Here is an 8,960-nt window from a genome sequence, read left to right on the forward strand (position 1 = left end):
CTTGAGACCACTCCCTCCTCAACTCCTTGGTTCACTCAGCTCTTCCCACACAACCCGCCCTCTCCCCTGGTAGTGCCCTGTTATCGCAGGAGATGAAACATAGAACATAGCTCCATGTGAGGGTCGGCAGATTTGGATTGGTTTCTCTGGAATGCCAGAAGTTGACGGGAGATCTGACAGAAATATATAAAATTACACGAGGCATAGACAAGGCAGACAGAGCTGTTTTCTCTTGTTGGAAATGTTGAATGCTAGAGGGTATAGCTTTAAGGTGAGATGAGCAAAGTTTAAAGGAGATGTGTGAAACACGATTTTGCACCGAGGAACATGCTGCAAGGGGTAATGATGGAGGCAGGTACAATAGCCGCATTTAACAAACTTTTTGATAATCACATGGGTATGCACGGAATGAAGGGATATGGAATATATGCAGGCAGGAATATATGGGTTGGTCTTGGCATCATGTTCAGTATAGACATTGTGGGCCAAAGGGCCTGTTCCTATGCTGTATTGTTCATTGTTCTATGCTCAATCATGCCCCTCACCTGTCATTTGTCAGATTTTGTCCTGGCCCCATTTCTCTTTTCCAGCTTTCTCCTCCCTACTCCAATCTGTCTGAAGAAGGGCCTTGGCCCAAAACATTGCCTGCACATTCCCTACACAGATGCTGTCTGACCTGCTGAGTTCCTCCAGCAATTTGTATTTCCTCAAGATTCCAGAATCATCAGTTTCTAGTGTCTTCTTTCAGTTTTCACTGTTCAGCTACAGTAACAGCCCAAGGTCATTTTAAGATTAAATTTACATTTGTGACACATACTGATAGATACGTTTTTTTCATGTAAAGCAGTAAAAATCTCAGGATCTGTGATTTAGCATCTCTCTAAATTTTAAATTAATGTACTTCTTTTTCATTAATTTGCTATTACTAGCATATGATGTTGAAATATTTTCAGGCATTTTGATAGTTCCGTGATGGTTCTGTGTAACTGGAAATCAGAATCACCATCAATTATTGTAATCACTCACATGTATCAGCAGTCTTGTTGTCTACAAAATGAGGTCAGTATGATAAGTGTGTGATTAGTTTAAAGGATGTTCCCATGTCTTTATGTTTCATCAAAAAAAGCCATTCTTATCTTACTGTTAAAGACTCGTGATATTTTACCACAAAATGATTTTTTTTTAATAGTGCAAGTGCCCTTCAGGATAGAAATAAATTCTGGATGATAGTCCATGCAGAATCACTTGTTTGCAAAATTTTCTTCAACTTGAATTATTAGAGTCATAGAGAGTCATAGACTCTTACAGCGTGGCAACAGGCCCTTTGATCCAACTTGCCCACGCCAACCAAAATGCCCACACCTTAAAACTGTGTCCTCTCGTTCTTGATTCCCCTACTCTGAGCGAAAGAGTGCGTTTACCCGATTTATCCCTCTCATGTCTTTATTGTCTTATTTTGTTCTTTTAGAGGCACAATTAACAATAGACAATAGGTGCAGGAGTAGGCCATTCGGCCCTTCGAGCCAGCACCGCCATTCATCGTGATCATGGCTGATCATGCACAATCAGTACCTCGTTCCTGCCCTCTCCCCATATCCCCTGACTCCGCTATCATTAAGAGCTCTATCTAACTCGCTCTTGAAAGCATCCAGAGAATTGGCCTCCACTGCCTTGTGAGGCAGAGAATTCCACATATTTACAACTCTCTGAGTGAAAATGTTTTTCCTCATCTCCGTTCTAAATGGCCTACCCCTTATTCTTAAACTGCGGCCCTTTGTTCGGGACTCCCCCAACATCGAGAGCATGTTTCCTGCCTCTAGCGTGTCCAATCCCTAAATGATCTTGTATGTTTCAATAAGATCTCCTCTCATCCTTCTAAATTCCAGAATATACAAGCCCAGTCGCTCCAGTCTTTCAACGTACGGCAGTCCTGCCATTCCGGGAATTAACATTGAATAGAATGACATCAACATGTTACAGGTCAACTGTTCAACTGAAAAACCCAACTTATTTTACAACATATTGTCATGAGGTTTGATGGCAAGATGTTGAAGCAAACATTAACCAGTAGCTAGAGTGATGAAATGCTACAATTGATTGAAATGAAAAAATGCTGCAGTACTTTGGGATAAACATTGTATATTTTATTAAAATTATTGATTGACACAATTGACTCGAGTGAAGTATTTTCTTTCTTCCACCATGGAATACCACCCTATTCTAATTCATTACTATTTTACTGCTCAGTCTATCATACTTAAGCAAAATATAATCACTCCCAAATATCCCATTTTGAAGCTAAACATCCTGCTGAGTATATTAACTGGCGATATTTCATTTAGATTCACCCAATCCTTAACGATGTAATTGCTCTCTTTCTGAACTATTGGAAATAATTTCTCTTGGTATTGAAGCCATAGTCACAGATACGTGCTGTGGTCATGCACTCTCTTTTTTCCAATGACACGTTTATTAAAAATCTCCAATTGATTTTTTTTAACATTGTGTTCCTGGATTTGAGCTTTGGGAATTGACATGTGGAGGTCAAGGGATTCCAGACGATTTTCCACTATGAATGAAAAAATCTGTAAAGCATAATACTGTTTTTTACTCATTCATTTTCTAACATGCAATCTTACATATGAATATTTCAATTTTAAGTTTATACATGAAAATGCAGATTATTAAACCTGTTTCTTTCCTGGTTGATCAATGGTTAATTAAAAAACAATGTTAACTTAGTGAATTATTTTCTTGATTTAGAGAATTCCTCATTCATTCATTTCTGTTGCATGATTAAAATCTAAGTTTACTGATCCAAAAAGACGGCAGGGAAGAGAAAAAGACATTCTGGCCTTCCATCACAGTGAGGATGAAGTAAGTGATGGATGTTTCTTTTGTTTGGTGTTGGTTATGATTGTATGTGTTATTGCATTTTTATTGATTATTCTTATTATTATTTTAATTTATTATGATTATTATTTTATTGATTATTCTTATTGGTCTTATTGTTGAACTGCAGGTAATTTTTCATTTCACTGCACATTTATGTGTATGTGACAAATAAATTGACTATTGACTATTCTCTTTCAGATTTGTGCTCTGTGTGAAAGCACTACTCGGGTCCTACCGCTGCTGGACATTGAGGGACTGACTCCAATGGGGGCACTCCTCAAACAAGGGAAGGGGTGTCATCCTGGAAGTCCAGGTGAATGGCAAGGGTGTTGTGTTTAAAGACAGATGCAAACACTACTGAGTATGAAATATTGAATATATAGATAATGAGAATATATGAAGAGGGCGGCACAGTGGTAGAGTTGCTGCCTTACAGAGCCAGAGAACTGATTTCAATCCTGACTATGGGTGCTGTCTGTATGGAGATTGTACGTTCTCCCTTTGACTGCGTGGGTCATCTCCGGGTGCTCCGGTTTCCTCGCACACTCCAAAGATTTACAGGTTTATGGGTTAATTGATCTTGGTATAATTGTAAATTATATGGTGTGGTGTGCTGCTCCCTGGTGCCAGGATCCAGGATGTCAGGGACAGAGTGCAGAAAATCCTCAAGGGCGAAGGTGAACAGCCGAAAGTGGTAGTGCATGTTGGCACAAAGGATGTGAGAAAGAAGGGGATGAATATTCTGCAGTGTGACTTTAGAGAGCTCGGAAAAATGCTGAAAAGCAGGACCTCCAGGGTGGTTATCTCCGGTTTGTTTCCAGTTCCTCGTGCTGGCGAAAGCAGGAGCAGGAAGATACAGGACCTGAATGTGTGGCTGAGGAAATGGTGCAGGGGGCAGGGATTTAGATTCTTAGATCACTGGGATCTGTTTTGGGGTAAGGGGGAATTGTACAAAAGGGATGGATTGCACCTTAACAGGTGGGGGACCAGCATTCTGGCAGGCAGGTTTGCCACTGCTACAAAGGTGGTTTTAAACTAAATAAGGGGGGGGGGGGGGGGGGGGTTGTCAAATGGGATAATCAAGGATGGAGTTAAAGAGAAAGAGAGTAAAGGGATAGTTAATGACCCCAGAATTAACGGGAAAGAAAGCTCACAAAGGGATGGGAGAGTATGGCCAAGTGTAATAGGGATCGATGTGAAGGGTGAGATGAGTAAGGAATTAAAAGTATTGTTTATGAATGCGCGAACTATAAGAAGTAAAGTAGATGAGCATGAGGCTCAGTTAGAGATTGGTAGATATGACATTGTGGGGATTACAGAGACGTGGCTGCAGGAGGATCGGGGCTGGGAACTTAATATTCAGGGTTATACATCCTATAGAAAGGACAGGCAGGTGGGCAGAGGCGGTGGGGTAGCTCTGCTGGTGAGGGATGAAATTCAGTTCCTTGCGAGGGAAGACATAGGGACTGATTATGTATAGTCACTGTGGATTGAGTTGAGGAATTGTAAAGGCTAGAAGACACTAATTGGTGTTATCTACAGACCCCCAAATAGTAGCCCAGATGTAAGGTGTAAGATGCAGCAGGAGTTAAAACTAGCATGTAAGAAAGGTAATGCCACTGTGGTGATGGGCGACGATCAGCCACGATCAGCCATGATCACAATGAATGGCGGTGCCGGCTCGAAGGGCCGAATGGCCTCCTCCTGCACCTATTTTCTATGTTTCTATGTCCCTGTTGTGTAGGATAGTGCTAGTGTATAGGGATCGCTGGTCAGCGCGGACTCGGTGGGCTGAAGGGCCTGTTTCCGTGCTGTATCTATAAAGTCTAAAGTAAAGTCTAAACAGTTTTAATATCGTAAATATATTTTTTATTCTTGTTTGAGCAAAATGGAAAGGCCACGTGGGGTTGGTGTTTGAAAACACAAACTCCGCGTGGCCTTTCCATTTTGCTCCAACAATTCAGAATAAAGTTTACTTTTGAAATATAAAATATATTCTGTTATCAAAAATCACTAATGCTGCTGGCCTCACTCATTTCCTACAGCAGATTGTTTGCTGCTCATTTCTTCACTTCCTCAGGCTCGCTTCTGCATACATCTCCCGTTTCCCCATTCTCTGCCTTTCAATAGGCAATAGACAATAGACAATAGACAGGTGCAGGAGTAGGCCATTCGGTCCTTCGAGCCAGCACCACCATTCAATGTGATCATTCTCAATCAGTACCCCGTTCCTGCCTTCTCCCCATACCCCCTGACTCCGCTATCCTTAAGAGCTCTATCTAGCTCTCGAATGCATTCAGAGAATTGGCGTCCACTGCCTTCTGAGGCAGAGAATTCCACAGATTTACAACTCTCTGACTGAAAAAGGTTTTCCTCATCTCTGTTCTAAATAGCCTACCCCTTATTCTTAAACGGTGGCCCCTGGTTCTGGACTCCCCCAACATTGGGAACATGCTTCCTGCCTCTAACGTGTCCAACCCCTTAATAATCTTCGATAAGATCCCCTCTCATCCTTCTAAATTCCAGTGTATACAAGCCTAGTCGCTCCAGTTTTTCAACATACGACAGTCCCGCCATTCCGGGAATTAACCTAATAAACCTACGCTGAACACCCTCTTGTCTTTCTCAGCTTGGCTTCTAATGAACTTCCTTTCCTCAGCATGTGTGTGAAATTTTGGCCGTTGAGATAACTATTGGCACATGATTTCTACTGAACATTAGAAATAAGTTTAATCCTGTGTTCAGAGTAATATAATTATTTTAAGTACAACTATTGTTTAAGCATAACTGAGCCATTGGGAAAATGCATGAACGATTAAGATTAAGATTAAGTTAAACATTTTTCTCCCTTAACCAGATTGCTGTGTGTACTGCATGGGTAATACATTCCTTCTGCCTCCCGTGAGTTTGAGGATCTTACTGAGTGCTTGCTAGTGCTTAGCATGCAGGAGTTCCAGCAGCCACCATTCACCGCCTTAGGAGCCCCACTGACTGCGAGACATAGAGATGTAGAAAATGAAGGAACCCCTCTTGAATGGTTGCAATCCTTCTGGTGAAGTTTTATTTTGATTGAATTGATTGAAAGACACAGCATGGAAGCAGATCCTGCAGCTCACCGAGTCCATGTTGACCATCAATCACCTGTTCAACTTGTTTTATGTTATCCCACTTTTGCATCCACTCCTGACACACAAGGTCCAATTTAACAGGGGCCAATGAACTTACAAACCAGCATGCCTTTGGGGTATGGGAAGAAACTGGAGCACCCAGAGAAAACCCATACAGTCACAGAGAGAACGTGCAAACTTCATGTAGACAGCATCTGAGGTCAGGATCAAGTCCGGGTCCCTGGCACTGAGAAGCAGCAGCTCTACCAGCTGTGCCCCATGTCTCATATAAAACAAGAGAGAGAGCTGGATAGAGCTCTTAAGGATAGCGGAGTGAGGGGGTATGGGGAGAAGGCAGGAACGGGGTACTGATTGAGAGTGATCAGCCATGATCGCATTGAATGGCGGTGCTGGCTCGAAGGGCTGAATGGCCTACTCCTGCACCTATTGTCTATTGTCTATTGTCTAAGAGAACACCAAACACACTTTTACCATCTGCTAATCTGTGAAATGTTTCAGTGGGAACATCAGAGGACATCTCAGTGTGAAAGCTATTTTGGCATCATTGGTTTTGAATTTTTGGGTAGTATGACTTCAAAAAAAAATGTCATTATAGATGTAATATTCACAAGTTTTCAATTGGTTTACAAAAGATTTTGAGTAACCCAATCACCAAACCCCATTTGGCAGATTTCTCAAGGCATGAAGTGGAAAAGAAATCTCTATTTCTCTGTAACAAAATCACACAATTACAAGTTGCTACTTACAGCATCTACAAACAATTATCAGGTGATCAGTATCAGGTAAGAACATAGTCCCAGCTGAAGAACCAGTCTCAAATCAGTTAAAAATCCATAAATTTAACGTAAACGAACATGAAGTAAATGGTTAGATTAATTAATCAGTGTTTAATGATTATTATATGTTCTCTTATGCAACAGCCTCAAAGCAAATGAGCTAATAAATTGCATCCTAATTTTATCTCTATGTTCAAGAATGTATTCAAGGGACTATCCCAACATTTAAAAAACAGACAGGTACATGGATACGGCAAGTTTGGAGGGATATGGGCCAATCGCATGCAGGTAGGACTAGTGTAGCTGGGACATGGTCACCGATGTGGGCAAGTTGGGCCGAAGGGCCCATTTCCACACTGGATGACTATGTCCAAAATTTTAGAATGATGTCCTGTCAAATACTGAGTCCAATTTAAAATTACAGATGGTAAACACATTCAATTGATCCCCTCCCATTCCCAGTCACTGATCTCCCAGTGACTCAGCACTTCAACTCCCCCTCCCATTCCCAGTCACTGATCCCCCGGTGGCTCAGCACTTCAACTACCCCTCCCATTCCCAGTCTGACCTTTCAGTCCTGGGCCTCCTCCATTGTCAGAGTGAGGTCCAGCGCAAGTTGGAGGAACAACACATCATATTTCGCTTTGGCAGTTTACACCCCAGCAGTATGAACATTGACTTCTCTAATTTCAGGTAGTCCCTGTTTCCCCTCTCTATCCCCTCTCCCCAGTTCTCCCACTAGTCTTCCTGTCTCCGACTACATCCTATTTTTGTCCCGCCCCTCCCCTGACATCAGTCTGAAGAAAGGTCTCGACCCGAAACGTCACTCATTCCTTCTCTTCCGAGATGCTGCCTGGCCCGCTGAGTTACTCCTGCATTTTGTGTCTACCTTCAATTAACTTCAGTTGCTGATATGAACTCATGATCTTAGCTGCTAAATTGTTGCAAATTGGGTGTACTTGTTTTCTGTTTAGTCAGCAACAAATAACTCTCAGATGCCTTCCTTTACTGTGTGGTAAATTATAAACACCTTACATTATTTCCTGATGGGACGAGTCCCTGTGCTAACATACATATTTAATGGATGAGTCGGATCCAAGGAAATTCAAGGATTTTTTTTCTCACAGCTAATTGCTTTAATCTGGAAAGCACTGGTCCCGAGGCTTAATGGAAGCAGCTTCAATAGTAAATTTGCGAAGGGATTTTAATAAATACTTGAAAAGGAAAAAAAATGTTTCCAATGGGGAAAGAACAATACACATGTTCTTTCAATACACATGTTACAAGCCCACCGACTCGCACAGCTATCTGGACTACACTTCTTCCCACCCGGTCCCCTGCAAAAGGTCTATCCCCTACTCCCAATTCCTCCGTCTACGCCGCATCTGCGACCGGGATGAGGTGTTTCACACTAGGGCTTCCGAGATGTCCTCGTTTTTCAGAAAACGGGGCTTCCCCTCCTCCATTATAGATGAGGCTCTCACTAGGGTCTCTTCAACATCCCGCAGCTCCGCTCTTGCTCCCCCTCCCCCCACTCGCAACAAGGACAGGATCCCCCTCGTTCTCACCTTCCACCCCACCAGCCAGCGGATCCAACATATCATCCACCAACATTTCCGTCACCTACAACAGGACCCCACCACTGGCCATATCTTCCCATCCCCTCCCCTCTCTGCGTTCTGCAGAGACCGTTCCCTCCGCAACTCCCTGGTCCACTCGTCCCTTCCTACCCAAACCACCCTAACCCCGGGCACTTTCCCTTGCAACCGCACGAGATGCAACACCTGTCCCTTTACCTCCCCCCTCAACTCCATCAAAGGACCCAAACAGTCTTTCCAGGTGAGACAGAGGTTCACCTGCACCTCCTCCAACCTCATCTATTGCATCCGCTGCTCTAGATGTCAGCTTATTTATATCGGCGAAACCAAGCGCAGGCTCGGCAATCGCTTCGCTGAACACCTGCGCTCGGTCCGCATTAACGCAACTGATCTCCCGGTGGCCCAGCACTTCAACTCCCCCTCCCATTCCCAGTCTGACCTCTCTGTCATGGGCCTCCTCCAGTGCCATAGTGAGGCCCGCCGGAAATTGGAGGAGCAGCACCTCATATTTCGCCTGGGCAGTTTGCGGCCCGGTGGTATGAACGTCGACTTCTCCAACTTCA

Source organism: Rhinoraja longicauda, chromosome 2, assembly GCF_053455715.1.
Source record: "Rhinoraja longicauda isolate Sanriku21f chromosome 2, sRhiLon1.1, whole genome shotgun sequence".
Lineage (NCBI taxonomy): Eukaryota > Metazoa > Chordata > Chondrichthyes > Rajiformes > Arhynchobatidae > Rhinoraja > Rhinoraja longicauda.